General features: G+C 44.7%; 1 long non-coding RNA gene across 1 annotated transcript in view; it reads left to right on the top strand.

Annotated features, from left to right (window-relative positions):
• LOC307057748 overlaps positions 1 to 5,964 on the top strand; it is a 110,789-nt gene extending 104,825 nt beyond the window's left edge. Inside the window, exon 4 of the long non-coding RNA XR_013811071.1 lies at positions 5,897 to 5,964. This is a non-coding gene — a long non-coding RNA (uncharacterized lncRNA). The remainder of the gene's footprint in view (positions 1 to 5,896) is intronic.
• Positions 5,965 to 16,104: the final 10,140 nt, after the last annotated feature.

Genomic DNA, 16,104 nt, shown 5'->3' with positions numbered 1-16,104 from the left:
ATGCATCTAGAGTGTCACCGAGCTGATAGGAAAGTGAAATAAAGGCAATTGAAGACCAAAAAGGAAACTGTCCTAATGGTAGTTTCTAGCTGGTATCTTTGGCAAAATACAAAGAGTTTTTTTTCACAATTATACTTATGGGCTGTGGTTGTTTTATTTGAACATACCAAAATTATCCATTTACAGATATCTTTAAGAATGGAATGAAGAGTATTTTAAAACGATGGTTTAAGATTCTGTTAGACCTTGTAAATTAAGAGAGCTTAAGGAATAAAATGATATGAAGAGATATCTTAAGCTGTCAATATTCTTGGAAATGAGCAAATGAGGTTTAGGGTTTTTTAAAGTTTTCTTTATCATTCATAGATACTCTGATGGCTGTTGTCTTTTAAAAATTATGGTGCTTTTAGTTCATCCCAGAGAAGATAAAAATGTAGTGTGTTGTTCTTGAAAGGAGGGTTGTTTTTTGTTGTTGTTTTTGATGTTTTGTTTTGTTTTGTTTAAGTCTGGCTTGTTTACTACACCAATGAATAGAGATGACCTCAGTCTCAAAAAACAAGTTAACCATAATCTCTCTCCTTGCCTGGCAAAATAAGCCTTTTTCAAGTAGCAAAAGAATCGCAAGTCTGATCACCAAGTCATCATTTTACCTGATTAGATTTTACAAAAGACAAAACAGAAGGCTCTCTACATTTTCACAACTGAATAGCTCTTAGGAAATACTCCCAGCCTACTCAGTTCCTATAAGGCCATAACAAGTCTGGTGACAATTAATCAGACAGTTGCCTGAATGCGAATGCTCTGTGTGGTTAACTGTGCTGTGGCCACTGTGAGCTTTCAGAATCGGAGAAAACAGCATCACATCTCTTGCCTTTTGAGTGTGCAATTCTTTAACTTAAAAAAAAGCTTCATTTTTTTTAAACTTCACACATCGTGTGCCCAGCTATTTTCTACAGCTGAAGTGTCCCTGAAGGCAAAAACCCAGTCATTTTCTTGGGCAAATTGTCTTGAGCACTGGGTTTTTTCACATGCTCTGACCATGGGGCAGTTTTCATCAGGGCCGGGGAACTCACTACTTAGTTGCCAAAGATGCTGTGAGCTGTGACCAGGAAGTTGGGTTTTCTCTGTTATTATCTTGTTTACTTTCCGTGAGCCACACAAAACTATGGACGGTCCAAAGTGTTCCCAGTTTCTCGAAGGCAGGAAGAATTAATGCAGCTTCTACTAGCAACCAGAGCCATATCCTGATTCCTACAACCTTTATGATCTCAGATCAATAAAGGCCAAATTGAAATGCATTTGGAAGTTAGAGGTCAGTTGATTCTAGAATCCATTCCAGTTGAAAGAATCTCTAGACTCACTGGATTTGGGTGTGCAGTTTGGAGAGAGGATTTTAAAAAGAGGGCAGCTTTATTCTTTGTTTTTTGACCTGTGTTGGGAGGGAGAACTAATCTGCTTTGGGGGTAGAAGTTGCAAAAAAGCCAATCCCAATGACCATACAGAAAGATTAATGAGCATTCGTCCCGGACTCGGCATGCCCGCCTGTAAGGAAGCCGGCAAAGGGTACCAGCCTGACAGCGTTGAAGCATCAGAGCGTCAGAAGGCTCTTGAGAAGCACTCAGGCCCTGAGGAGTTAAAAAGGCAGAGACAGCCAGTCAGCAGGTGCCTGCCTGGGCATGGGTTTGTTCATCCTGCCCTTCTGAAGTCAGAGCCAACCAACATTCTTCATGGTTTTGAGTGATTCAGGATGTCTCTCTCTTGGCAGGGCCGCTTTCCACTCATGGGCTTACGACTGAAGCCCCTTAGGTTAAGGCCAGAGTGGAGACCAGCCTCACACTTCATGTCACATCTTAGAATCATTTTAGAGCACAAGGGAAACTGCCACAGACAGCTGCTTGTTTCAGAGATGAGGAGACTGAACCAGGGGCCGTGGTTGGCTGGAGGTCACGGCGCGGGAAGCAGAGGCTGGTGGGAGCCGGGCCGCCCTCCTCTGACCACACAGCTCCTGCCCCAGCCTGGCGGGAGAAGCTGCTGCCCTTGGATGATGCTTAGAAAATGGCTTAGGTCAGAGAGGAGAACCTCATTTGTACAGAATGAAACAAATCAGTTACTTAACTTGCGTACACAGCTTCCGCCCAACCTCCTTTGTCAGCCTGGTGAATTTATTAGTTCCTGGGCTTCCAGAAATAAGAATAATAGCATTTCTATCTATGTGCCGAAATGGGAGACTTGATAGACTCCTCTCTCTCTTTTTCTTTTTTTGGATGAGAATTAACTTATTTCACGCTAGTTCTTAATAAAACAAACGTCGACTCCTTCCCACAGGAGACAGAATTGAGCAATGTTCTGAGAGCACACTGTGCTCCTCGGGGCACTGAGTGAATGTGTTGTTTAGAAGATGCTCTAGAAGCTTGCACGTGTCTCCTGGGAATAGAGTGAAGGGTGGTGGAGATGGGGCAGAGAAGCCGCCGCTGGGGGAGCAGTGACTCACCCCTCCTGCTGGGGCCAAGGACTGCAGGCCGGGCCTCGAGAAGCCCACGGGAAAGGACTCGGTTCCCCGTGAGCCCCGGCGTGAACCATGACCCCTGCTGGGCCCACGCGCCACCATGTCCTCCGACCCCCCCCCACTTCCGTGTCCACAAGAGCTTCAGAGAAGGACATGCCAGGTCCCTAGCTCTCTGCCAGCGGCTTCCCTGATCCCCTAGGAGGACGATGTCGCCTGTCTTTGTGTAAGGACAACACCCTGAACCAAGAGATGGATAGAGTTACTCATCTGAGGAGGAAAACCCAGTCAAAGGAAGTTTCCCACCCAAGGCCTCAGTGGGGGGAGGGGCGGGACTTACCTGTAGCAACTTACCTGTTCTGTGTGTTAGACGTCATTCCACAGTTAGATTGTAAGGTCGTGTGCAAGTGCATCCACATCACTCCTTACCTGGTTTTCTAGTGTCTAGCCCAGTGCCGGGCTCTTAGGAGGCAATCAGTGAGTACCTGCTGATTGATGTTGAAGCATCTGTCTTTATCAGTAGTACTGAGAAGTGACTCGTGGCTCTGTAGCACTCTGTTGTTAATCCCTCAATGAAAGACATGACTGTCCCAGCCCCTCCCTTGGACGTGGCCCTAAATTGGCCCCCATACAAGCTGTTTTCCTGTGGAGCCCTTGTTCCATCCTATCATCATCTGTTGATTTGTTTACTTACACTGGACTCACCTGCCTTGCTTGCTCTCGTGTCCTCTGAGCCTCATTCAGCTCCTGCTACGTTGTAATCTCAATGAATCCGTGATGCGTGAATAGATTGCAGGACGTGGTCAGAACATCCTCATCCCAGTTTCAGATTGTATCTGTCTTGTCTTGGACTCTCGACTCCTTGCTGCAACATCCCTTGGCTTATGTGCTACCCTTTCCCGCCAGAGAAACCCCCAGCCCCACAGGTTTTGTGTACTGATGGCCAATATTATTTCAGTCTTTCACACCAACTTTAACATGTTGATTATAATGCTTTAGGAACTGTTATCCAGAATGTTAGATGAGCCATCCCCTCACGGGGAAACTTGGGGGTGATGGGGTTAGTTGACATTTATTGAAGGTCTGTGTACCTACCGTGCATCTTATTTGAGTTAGTTATGTTTTCACAACTCTGAGAATTAACATTATTATTTTCACTTTATAAATAAAGAAACTAAAGCTCAAAAGGGTTAAACAGCGTGTCCAAGCTGTGTAACAAGTGACAGAGGGAAAATCTGAATCCTGGTCTTTCTGATCTCAAAGCTTATACTGCCCGTCTCTCTGTTCCCAGTTAAATGGGCCATTAAATGGGAGGTTGCTTAATAGTACTTGAGGGTAAAAAGGCAGCGCATAAGTACTAACTCAGATAAGCTAATGCTCATGAGGAAAGTCAGAGGTAAGGAAAAGATACTCATTGGTAGGTTGATTCTAAGCAGGGATTGACAGAGGTCAGCTTCTAACACCTTAAAAGTTCAGAAGGGTGACTGCTGAGCACCTGAGAAGACCACCTTTGGGGGCTCTGTGACAGGGGGCTGTCAGTGGAGAGTGTAGGTTGACCCCTGACCACCCCCCAAGAAAGCAGCAGGAATCCCGTTAGTGAAGCGTGCTCACTGGCTCTCGCTCTCCCCTTTGGTGATGGGCTCAGTACAAGCCTCAGCACCATACTTAGATGAGAGCAACTGTAGGAGGTGCAGACTTCCAGTGCTCATGGGAAGGGGGAAGGGCAGAGAAGTTACGGGAAGCGGAAAATGCCTCTGTCAAGCTTATATCCTCATAGTTAAGAAACCTTAGCACCAACTCATGCAGTTTTCTTGACCAAACCTTTTTTTGTGCTCTGGTCTCCCCAACTGCAGATGATGTCCGTGCATCTAAGTCTTAAGAGGCTGCAGGCACAGGTCCCAAGTTCCTCAGAGAAGTGACAGCAAGGATGGAAGAAGCATAGTGCAGAATTAGGCTTTATCACATGCTTTTACAAGAAAAGGTTAATCGAAGGAGGACTTCCCAGCGGCTTAAATGAACTATTCCAAATACTTTTCCAAAGACTGAAACGCTCCCAGAAAACAGCAGACTGGCATTCCCCGCGGTCTGATGCACGTCTCAGCCCCTGTCAAAAAGGGAAAGAGCTCCTCTCTGACTTGGGTCCTATCCTCATTTTTATGATCAGACAATTTGGGAAACACTCTATCATTTTATAACATTGTTTAAATATTCCAGAATTGTGTGTGACTCCATGTTGGCTTGAATTGTGTGTGTTTACCCTGATAGATCTTCCTTCCCATGTGTACTTCTCCACTTGCTTGATTTTTTTAGATTGTTGTAAGGCAGTACTGAATATACCTGTTGCTCTTCTCAACCGTTTCTCTTACTGGTCAAGATCCTCTTGAATTTCAGTCCCAACTCCGAAGAATCTTCCTAACATAGTATGTCCCTGTTTTGACGGCATCTTGAAGCACCTGAGCACAGTCCCGCTCAGTAGCACTCGGCTGAAAGGTCACACCTGTGAACCAGGTCTGACGCGTCTGCTGATGAGCAAGCCTGCTCTCTGGCCTTGGCTGTGTTTAAGTTCCTCCTCTGAGGGGTTGTAATCATTAACTTAAGACCTTTCAATAGGCAGTCACTTGACAGGCTTTCCTGCATGGCACTGCTGAGTCACTCAGCCTGTCGCTGGCAGAAACGTGAGCGTTTGAGAGCCAGGCCTCCCTAAGAAACCTTCCTTGGAGCTGCTCCGAAGCCCTCCCAGGAGCTGGGCAGGCCCCGTGTGCGGAAGACTCAAGCGTTCCCTCGAACAACCAGTTTTCAGGACCGAAGACCTCGACGACCTGGGCTTCCGCTCCTGTGATGTGGTGAAAGGTGCTTTCCACCTTTAAAGTTAGACCACATAGGAGCGAGTGTCACCCGGATCCTTTTCTAGATTGTCCTCCGCCTGATTCCCAAGCAGGAAAAGGGCAAATTTACAGACTCGTGCTGCCCTCTGCTGGCCCTCTGGAGTCTGTGCTGCTGCAGCAGGAGGTTGCAAAACCAGTTTTGGAAATAGAAGCCTCCTGTGCAGGCTGCTTTCATGCCTTTCTCCGTGACTGGAGGTATAGGGTCCATACAGTGCTTTATTTCATAAGACGTCTAGCTGACCACACCTTGAGGGGATGTGAAATGCACGCAGCCACACCAGCTTCACACAGAGAGAACTCCAGCTTGAGGAGGTGTGTGCCGCTTGCTGGGCAGGAACTTTCCCAGCCTGTGTGTCTTAAGCAGGAAAGAGAAGGTGCTCCTTTTTCCTTCTAAAAAATTCATCTCTTTATCACACTGGTGGAGTAACGAGAGAAAACAACTGACTTTGTTCCTCTGTCAACTCTGGGATATTTCCTAAGGGCTCATATACTGTCTTTTAAATTCCAGGTGCTGATCTTCTGAACAAATGCCCCCTGAGGATTTCTGTGCCTGGAAAATATCTGTCTACGATTTCTTTGACACCCTATGTAAGTAGAGGCTTGTGCTCAAAAATCAGTCTCAAGGGAGCTTTGTTTTATTTTGTTTGTTCCTGGAGAATCCCCCAGTAAGTTTTTTTAGGGGGTCATCCGTGTTTGATCTTGGTTTTTTTTTTCTCTGAAACACTCAACTTCCAATTTACTATCAGAAAAAGTCTATAACATGAACTTCTGCTTAAAATCAAGGGTATGGATCCCATATTCAGGTCTCAGAATGGGAAGAGGAGAAGGCAGAAAATATTAAAACCACTCACTTTGGTCAATTCAGTTGGAGATGCCATTCGTAGATCCGAGGGCATCTTTTCAGGGTTTAGTATTCGTCAGACTCCTCTGTGGTTAGCGACTGTGGAATGTGCCCCGTACAGCTCAGGGTGTGGGCACGGGATCCGGGAGCCCTTCCGTTTGGGAGCCGTGACAGATCTCTCTTAGCCGCATCTCTGCTTATAACAGGCTGAAGGAAAACCGATTTCTTATTTTTATCACTGTAACCGTCATTTATTGAATGTGTACATGTGCTATTTCTACTTCCACTTGCTTCTCCTTCTCCGTCTTAATTCTCACAACAACCTTAACGTGGTAGGTCTTGTTATTACCCTGATTTCACAGATGAGGAGACAGAGAGTTAAGTAACTTCCCCCAGTTTGTGCGGGGAGCGAGTTCCAGAACTTGACGTTCCAGCCCCAGAAGTCTGCGTTGGACCATCCCACCAAACTGCCCCCTAGAAACAGGCAGCTTTGGAGGATGAGCTGGCAGACTGTATTCAGAGACGGTGTTTTAGCACTGCCACAATCCCATGCGGGAGGGGGCTGCTGGACTTAAAAAGACTTGAGCTTGCTTAAGACTAGTAGGAGAGCAAGGCTTTAGAGACGATGTGACTTGCTTAAGGTCACGCTGCAAGTCAGAGTGTGGTGGAGGGTCTGGGGCCAAATCCTACCAGTTTCCAAGTTTTCTCCTTCCTCTTGGCTGTTAGGTGCCGCTTCTGCTGTTTGGGACCAAAGCTGGTTTCAGTGGTTTGCTCATGTGCTTATTGACAAAACCCTGCACCTCAGAGCCCGTTTATGTTCAGAGGTCCACATGGCCATGTGGAGATTGGCCGTTACAGTATTTATAAAGCACCAAGCAGCAAAGAATGGTGAGTAAGAGCCTGGGCCTGGAATCAAGCAGAGTGGAGTCTGAATCCTGGTCTTGCCATTCCTAAACTTTGTGACCAAGAGCAAGTGCTGTACCCTCGCTATGTCTCTGTTCCTTCACCTGAAAAATGGAAATAACGCCACTAGCCTTGTAGGTGGTTGTGAATGATGAGAAAATGCATAGAAAGCACGTAGCACAGTGTTTGGCACGGAGTAAGTCTTCCAAAAATGAAAGCTGTTATTATTTAGCAGAGTACCTTTCCATCCGCTTCGCAGTTCATGTTGGCCTTCACTCTGAAACGGCACTGCAGCGTCCTGATCCATCTAATAAAACAATATTTGTGTGTAGTGCTTTTTAAAAAATTACAGTTGTTGCCATATACAGAATTCCATATGCCTCTAAGAACCACTGCAGGATAGGAATTTGTATCTCCGTTCTCTAGATCGGCATGCTAAGGCTCAGCAAAATTAAATGATTGCCCGAGATCCCATAGCTAGTCAAAAGCACAGCCAGAACTTCAGCTTGGAGCCAGAGCTCCAGATCCTGCGCTACTTATTTATCTGCTTCCTGTAAGAAAGTATTCATTAAAGGCATGTAAGTCAACAGAGAACTACTTCCCACCGTACGATCCAGCACCTTCCAACCGATAACGGTTGCATCTTTAGTCTGGCCTGAATATTTGGGTTAGGACTCTTGTATCCTGAAGTCTGTAACGTTCTGAAGCTGCCTTCTTTAAAGAAGCGTCATAGTCAGATACTGTCTCCTTGTGAAATATCCTCAAGCCCCAGGGGACATTATCTTAATCCAGTTTGCTCATGCAAGAACAGACTGGCATTTCACTTCAAGGAAGACAGCGTGTTTCCACTGTTCCGCTTTTGCCACACAGGAGTTACCGGTGTGGCTTACTGATTCACATTTCAGGCTCTAACTTTCCTATCAGATCTGGAAGAAAAAAAACAGAGTGGCAGCTTGCTCCAGAACAGCATGAAGTAAGGAATCGCAGGTGGAATTTTGAAATAGAAACACATTCTTGTAGCCCCTGTGCTGAGAGACACCAAGGAGGAATTTTGTTCTTGAAAGGTGATCACTTTAACGTGGAGGTGGAGAGTTTAACAGTGTTAAGTGTGTGTTCTGTGTGTAAGAAAGCTGTTAAAAAGTAACATTCCTTTCGAACGATGCAGTACCTTAAAACTGTTAACGGTTAAAATAGAGACACCCTGAGTTACAGAAGTTCAGCCCTGCCGTCTCCTGCCCTGAAAATACAGAACAATCAGGTTGATTGTTGCAGGTTGGAGGATGGGGAGGAGTGGAAACATGCTGATGTTTACTGAGTAAAATCTCTCCTTGCAGTTGACTGTCACTGAAAGACTCAACAAAGTAAGCAGAGGGCTTCCCTGGTGGCGCAGTGGTTGAGAGTCCAACTGCCGATGCAGGGGACACGGGTTCGTGCCCCAGTCCGGGAAGATCCCACATGCCGTGGAGCGGCTGGGCCCATGAACCATGGCTGCTGAGACTGCGCGTCTGGAGCCTGTGCTCTGCAACGGGAGAGGCCACAAACAGTGAGAGGCCCGCGTACCGCAAAAAAAAAAAAAAAAGTAAGTAGATACCACGTGCTGTCATCCTGTTTACCTATGTACGTCCTGGAAAGAGAATGAATGAGCCCCTGTTAATTTATCAACTGTTTTTTTTTTTTTCACTTCCCTACTAGTGAACAATGAGATTTTTTTCTCTGTGTTAATTTGATAGCCAGTCTGCCCATGCAGGCTGCTTTGCAGGAAACCGACCTCTTGCTGGACGATTAAACACAAACAGAGGTCCAACTCAAGATCTCTAATTCACTGTATTTTGTTTAAGTCATTTCACAGTCACCAACTAAATACCTCAGTTTCCCCCCAAGGGATTACAAACTTCAGAGAAGTATACTACGTGACTGATCCCTGTGCTAGTAATTACTCTTTGTCTGCTGAAAATGCCTCCTCGTGTGAAGAGACATACATGGGAAAGAATATATCCACCTTCGTTCTTCTGCTGAATTTTTTGAAAAACATACTTAAAGGATAATACAGAAAACTTACCATATCTCTTTGTTTCTGCTCAGGTAACAGAACGGTATGGTTGTATGTATATGTGTGTGTGTGTGTGCACACGTGCATATATGTGTATGTGTGGGTGTGACATATTTGATGTATAAGATATGTATGATCTTATCAGTCATAAGTAAAAGGAAGAAATTCACTCTTCAGGGAAACAAACAAACAAAAAACAACAAAACAAAAAAACTTCTACGTGGCAGTAAGCAAAAGCTGTAACTAGTCATTTGTAAAAAGTAAGCAGACCTTTTTGTTCTGGTTTTTGATTTTTTAACTAATGAGAACAATCTGGCTGCATCTTGCATACTTCAATCATTGTTATTATCAATTACAATAGCATATCCAGAAGGATACAGGGGACCCCTAAATTAATCACAAAATTCGTGAAATAGTTATTTGAGAGTGCCAGTGATTCTTGGCACTTTTTCAATTTTAAATGCTTGAATTTACTATCCAGTTGAAATATCTAACTGCCTGTCACTTGACAAAATATGTGCATTTCTTTGCAGTTAGTGAGCTACTTTGATGAAGTTAGTGATTGCTACCCAGCAATGATTGCTGCCCAGTCTGCAGCCCATAGTGTTCTATTTCCTTATTTAAAGAGATGAAAAAACTAGCCTAGTAGTGGTAGGCACGTGCAGTGATGCTTTTCCATTGTGAAGGGTGAGTCTGCTTTGGGATCTCCTATTGAGGGGTAAGTGGCCAAGCCTGTCGGGTAAGAATGGGAATCAGACCTGAGCTGAAGCCTCTGTCCCTCCTGGCTTATTAACATCCAGCTGAACCCACCTGAAATCCTCAACCACAGGCACATTGTAATTGGCTGTTCTTCCCACAGTCATTTGATGTATGAGGAAAGTTAAAAAGAAAAGCTAAGTTTCTGTTAACTTATTTAAGCAAAGAAAGCAGAATAAGTGAACGGTACAGCCAAGATTAGAACCATTCTCACAAGGTGACGCGATCATGATAAAACCAAAAAAGGGTGGGGAAATGTTTTAGGTTGAAAGAAACCAAAGAGTCTTAATGAGTGAACCTCAGCGGGATTTGGGGTTGAAAATAAGCCAACAAAACCACAAAAGAAATTTTTTTGGAGAAAGTGAGAAAAGTTGGATATAGGCTACATGTTAGATGATGCTAAGAAATTGTTAATTTTCTTAGGTATGAATAAGATATTGTAACGATATAGAAGAATGGCCTTATTTTTTTAGACCTGCTCAAGAAGTTAGGAAAACAATGTCAGGATGGTTGTTGATTTACTTTCAAATGATTCAGCAAAAAGTATACCTATGTTGTACATGTAGATAACATCACTAAAGCAAAAGTGGCAAAAATGAACAGTTATTGAATTTAGGTGGAAGAAATTTAGGAATACATTTATTGTCATTCAAAGTTAATGTATGTGTGAAATTTTTCATAACCATTTTAAAAAAAGAATGCACATCTCTTTAGTTAGGTGTCCCAGATACAGTAAGTATCTTCTTGAATCCCTAGAACCCTGAAGGGAATGGTGGTAGGCTTCCTCGTAAAATGATATCAAGAACCATGATGGGAAGGAGAAAAGAACTGCAGCAAAAAATAATTTAAGGGGAACTGGGAGTGCAGTGAGTGGAGGGGAGCAGAACCTTAAGTAAAGCCAACAAAAGTCCTTTACTCATAGGTGCAATCTAAGGAATTCCGTTCTGGAAAAAACATTAGGATCTCATTAGCATCAATATATTACTTTGCCTCTGAGCTATTCCATTGTCCTCCTTAGACCCCCAAATCATAGTCATCCTTTGAATCAAACAAAATTATCTTCAAATGAAAGCACCAGGTTTAGGGAAGCGTTTTCTTGAACTCGTACCAGAGCGCCTGCTTACTTGGTACCATTTACATGTATGTTGTAGCACTTTGACTTATCCTGCACCTGGGCACTCTGACCCCTGGATCAGCTCTGGCTGATCTTTTCCCCAAGGAAAGGATTTCCCTGGACCTCCCACCGGGAGTGAAGGAGTTGATGTGTGCCGTTGCCTCTAAATTATAAAACCGAATCTTTGTCTGGGCAGCTCAAGAATAAAGAGTCACAGGCACACACACACACACACACACACAACCCGCCCCACATCAGATTTGGTGAGAGCAGCACGTGCACAGAGATTTGCTAAAGCTCGATTTAGACCACAAAGTAAATACCTCACAGCGGAGCTTCAACTTTTTCCTTTCTAGGTTGTCTTATTTATTGTAAGAGAGCACTCTGAAGGAAGAACAGATGCTAAAGCTTCTTCAGGAAGCTGGTTTCACATGGTGGTTTAGATTTAAATAGTGATTGTCTAGCACCATTTGAAATCAGTGTTCTTGGGGGAGACCAGCTGCGCTGCCAGCGGCAAAAGGAACGAATGGGACCAGCCCTGAAGACTTTGAAAGCAAAGACCAGCCGGTGAGGAGAGCCCACCCGGCGCTGCCGCTGCAGCTGATCCATCCTCCCCGCCGTCACCCCGCCCAGCTCCCTGCCGCCAGCGGTGAGCAGTGGTGTTACAAACAACAGGTTAATTATGCGACGTCTCACTGCTAGAACTTCACACTCATTTGTACGATACACCTTCTATAGTACTTTTCCTGTAATACGGACTCCGTCGTGCATGGGTTAAAAGGTTGAGTGTATGGCGGATTTATTAATCTTTGGGCCCTTCCCAGCCCTCGCATCCTCCTATGACCCCTTAGAGGATGACTGATTTCTTTTGGTGTTCAGAGTCAATATAATTTTCTAGCACCATCTGAAATCGGTTATAATGACTGGGGAAGAGCACCGTGCCGCCGATTAAGAGGAGAAAATGGATTGGTGACCTTTGGGGCCGTGAATAAGAAACAAGAAAACAGAAATACCAAGGTGGTTTCTCTTCTTTCAGTTTTTGAGTTTCATTGCCCTGAATTACGTGTGTTTTTAATGCTGATAAATGGTTAATTATTAGCATATTGCTAATGGTTGTATTTTAGAGGAATTCCACAGAATTTGTGGGGATATTTGTTTTGATGCTGGATACCTAGGAAAGAGTGGGTGAAGTCGGTGCCTCGGGTCACTTGGAAGGTGTAGAGCGGGAGTGTATCCCGCTCCGAGCTTGTAGACCTCACCTTCAGACGCTCCCCTGCCTCCTGGAGTAGAGTGGGTCCCGTGGTCCGCCAGACCCTTCTCTTAACAGGCAGCGCCAGGCTCAGGTGGGCTGGAAGCTAAATCTGACAAGGCGCGGGAGGGAACATGGCACGGACGACTAGGTTTCTGTGTCCAGGACACGACAAAGTTAACGTTTCCATTCGGTTTGGAAAGCAAGGTGAAGAAGGCCCCAGGTCACACTTGAACTACTTTCCTAAATTTTACCTTCTTACCCTGGAAGGGAAGTTGTTAGACCACAAGCAACGCCGGGTTTTCTAGGTCCGAGCAGGGGGTTGAAAAGCCGCGGGAGGGGGCTTCCCTGGTGGCGCAGTGGTTGAGAGTCCACCTGCCGATGCAGGGGACACGAGTTCGTTCCCCAGTCCGGGAAGATCCCACATGCCGCGGAGCGGCTGGGCCCGTGAGCCACAACTACTGAGCCTGCGCGTCTGGAGCCTGTGCTCCGCAACGGGAGAGGCCACAACAGTGAGAGGGCCGCGTACCGCAAAAAAAAAAAAAAATGGCGCGGGAGGGAGCTGTCTCAGCCGCCCACCTCCCAGGGCTCTTCTGCCGCTTCTTTCTGCCCCAGGTATTGATCTAGCCGAAGGTCAGCCTGCCACGCCACCAGCTGTCTCCACGTGCCATCCTGCTGCATGGAAGGGGCACCTTGGGAAAGTCCAGGCCTTGTCCTTCCGCTTTCCCTCCGGCCTGGAGCAGCTCCGCAGCCTGACGTCAGGTGACAGCTCGCCCTGCTTCCCAAAGCTCAGGCCTCCACCTTCCTACCCTTCCCACACCCGCCCTGCCTCTCCCCACTCCTGCTCATAATTTGTCCGGGAAAGGCCTTTCACCTCAGGGCTAGGGCTTGGAATTTCTGTCTGCCACGCAAATCAAGTGAGACCATTTCTCTTCCTTTTCCGTCCTGTGGTTACTTCCCCAGAACTCTGTCTTTTGCTTTCTTACTTCCTCTGTTTTCCCTGAGTAACCTTACTTACTCCCCTGTTTCCAGATACACCTGCTACGTGATGACTTTCCCCACCTAGAGCTCCAGCCACAGATATTTTTCACAACTCCTTGTTTCCATATTTCTAGTTTTTTCATACAAAATCCTTAAGTTTTAAAAGAAAGGATCACTTGTTCATTCAGACAGCTTTACCAGACTTGGCCACCCAATAAGTCACACACGCACACGGGTATTTGGAAGATAATTTGCATGACTCTTCAACTGGTCAAGTCAGGACCAAGCAGCCACTTTCCCCGCAACCTTCTTCCACAAGGATGCCTTACTCAAAACAGGCTATGGGGCAGCGGTACTTGAACCTTGCCTCCAGAGGGTACTAAATAGCTTAACCTGCTGTTCTAAACCTCTTTCAATTATAATGCCAAAGCTGTGCTCATTTTCATTGCCCAAAACCAGCTCTCGCCGTGGTTAAAGCTGACCGCCTCCACTGCCCCGGCCTCACTCACACTCTCCAAGCCTTGCCTCTCTTCTGTCTTAACTTCTTCAAAATTCACCCCTTTCTCTGCACCCTCAGTAGCCTCCTAGGTGGCTTTCTTGCCCCACCTCTTAACCTTTAGTCCAGCTTTTGTGTTTAGTCCAGTTCTTCTTCTACTGACACGTGACTTTGCTCCCTCTCCGTCTTTCGTGGGTCTCACCCCTGCCTAGGTGGCCACCCTCTTCTCCAGACACCCCCCCAATTAGGGCCTGGCTTCTGAGCTCACCCAGCTGCTTGCTGCTGCTGACCTGCAGGCACCTGCACATTTCCAAGCATGTGTGTAACATTCCCTCTGCCCACATCTTCCCTCTCTTCCTCCTCCTCCTCAGCCTGAAAACTCCAGCAATTCTTCAGCGTCAGGCTCAAGTGACTCTAAATCAGATAAGAAACAACAATAATGATGACAGTAGTAACAGCTAACACTGAGCTCTTATTTTGTGCTAGGCACTTGCTCAACATTTTACATGAATTATCTCACTTAATCTAACTTTCAAAATAGTCCCATGAAGTAGGTATTCATTCAAATTTCTGCACGTGAGAGAACAAACAGAAGAATGAAATAATTTGTCCTAGATCATGTAACTATAAGGTTTTTGTGCAAGAGTACAAACCCAGATCGCTCTGATTCCAGTGCCTCTCTCTTGATCAGTGCTGTTCTCTTCACTGTGGATGTAATCATGGGGCTGCTCGTTTGGTAGACGGCCTCTCAGATGGCCCCCACTGATCCCCACCTATGGGTATTCATGACCTGTGTAGTCCCCTCCCCTTGAGCGTGGGCTGGACCTAGTGACTTGCTTCTTCCAGATAAAATGCAGCAGAAGTGGATGTCTCTTTTGAGATTAGGTTACAAATGGACTATGGTTCTTTGATGTTTTTGCATGTGCTGTCTGTCTGTCTCTCTCTCTCTAAGGAAAGACACCTGCCTCGTTGGGATCTGCCCAGTGGAGAGGCATATCTGGCAAGGAATTGATGTCTTCAGACAGTAGCTCATGAGGACCCGAGGCCTTCCAAGAGCCACGTGAGTGAACTTGAAAATGAATCCCCCTGCAACCAGCCTGGGGATGACTTCAGGTGCAGCCAAACCCTTGACTGTAGCCTATGAGAGACCCTGAGCCAGAGGACCCAGTTAAAATGTGCCCAGACTCCTTACCCACAGAAACTGTGACATAATACATGTTTGTTGTTTTAAGCCACTACGTTTTGGGGTTATTTGTTATGCAGCAGTAGATAACTATACAACTCATAGTACTCATGTCTAGACTCAAACTTTCTGCTTATAGTACCTAACTTTTTAGATAAACTTTTTGTTGGAATAACTTTAAAGAAAAGGTGTACAAAGAAGTTTTGTATCTCTCACCCTCTGTTATATTGTATGTAATCATGGTACATTGTCAATACTAACAAACCAACATTGGTACCTTATTGTTAACTAAATTTCAGACTTGATTCACATCTCACTAGTTTTTCCACTAAGGTCCTTTTTCTATTCCAGGATTGGGGTCATATTTGTAATAGCCTAATAGATATCACACCCGATAACTCTTTGTGTAGAGAAAGAGAGATGAAATATATATGTGTTTGCTAAAATTTGGGAGACCTACCCATAGATAAGAAAGGAATATTACCAAAGTCTTTAATCAGGGATCTTCTTTATAATTAGTTGGAAAAATAACCATTACATTAACTTAACTGAAAACTATTATGTAAAGTTACTGAGGGGAGAGGTGGGAGTGGCTCCAAGTAATAAATGATAAGGCCCTAACAAGTCACAAATACTTTTAAAAAATAAAATACACCTTTCTAAAAAGCAATAATATTTTAATAAAGTAAAACTTTTAAAGTTTTCATTTATTAATAAACATGTCAAATACTACAAGATTCACAAATGGTTCTTTTGCCTTATGATGTTGGTATAAATTAATTTTTATTTATATAATATGCAAATACCTAATTTGCTTGTAACTATTTAAATGGCAGCTATTCAACTAAAAGTACTAATCTGCATTTTTCTTCATTCCTGTGCAGTGTGATCCTGGCAAGTCACTTGGTCTTTCTGGGTTTTTCTTTGGAATGAATTTATATTACTAGAATTTTACCACAAATTAGTCATGCACTACAACCACTTAGTAGCTGTAAACATTTTGCAAACAAAACTGTGTGCAAAGTTTAATAAAACTAACCACTCTCTAATTGCTTAAACATTTAGCTGCATTATTTTGCAGCATTGTTCCAAGTGATTCTTAAAGAACAATCCACATAAAAGTAAAACTTATAGGAAAGAATG

Source organism: Hyperoodon ampullatus, assembly GCF_949752795.1.
Source record: "Hyperoodon ampullatus genome assembly, chromosome: 9".
Lineage (NCBI taxonomy): Eukaryota > Metazoa > Chordata > Mammalia > Artiodactyla > Ziphiidae > Hyperoodon > Hyperoodon ampullatus.
Note: the sequence above shows the minus strand (reverse complement) of the source record. Positions and strands in the feature narration are given on the sequence as shown.